This window comes from Nestor notabilis, unplaced genomic scaffold (assembly GCF_000696875.1).
Source record: "Nestor notabilis isolate BGI_N333 unplaced genomic scaffold, ASM69687v1 scaffold25562, whole genome shotgun sequence".
NCBI lineage: Eukaryota > Metazoa > Chordata > Aves > Psittaciformes > Psittacidae > Nestor > Nestor notabilis.
Genome location: NW_009918246.1, coordinates 1 through 209, shown reverse-complemented (window position 1 = coordinate 209; position 209 = coordinate 1).

Below are 209 nucleotides of genomic sequence, written 5' to 3'. Positions count from 1 at the left end.
GTGTGGCGTCCCACCCCGGCGGGCAGACAGGAGTCTTTCTGGCTTTCAGAAGGGTTCCGGGCACTGTAGCCATGGCCGGGGGGCGGCGCGCGCCCTCGAACGCCGCATTACGCCGAACCAGAGCCAAAAAGCGGATGTTTAGCGTTATTTTCACCAGCTGTCGTCTCTCTGCGCGCAGGGTGGTGGTTGCGCATGCGCAATCCGCACCC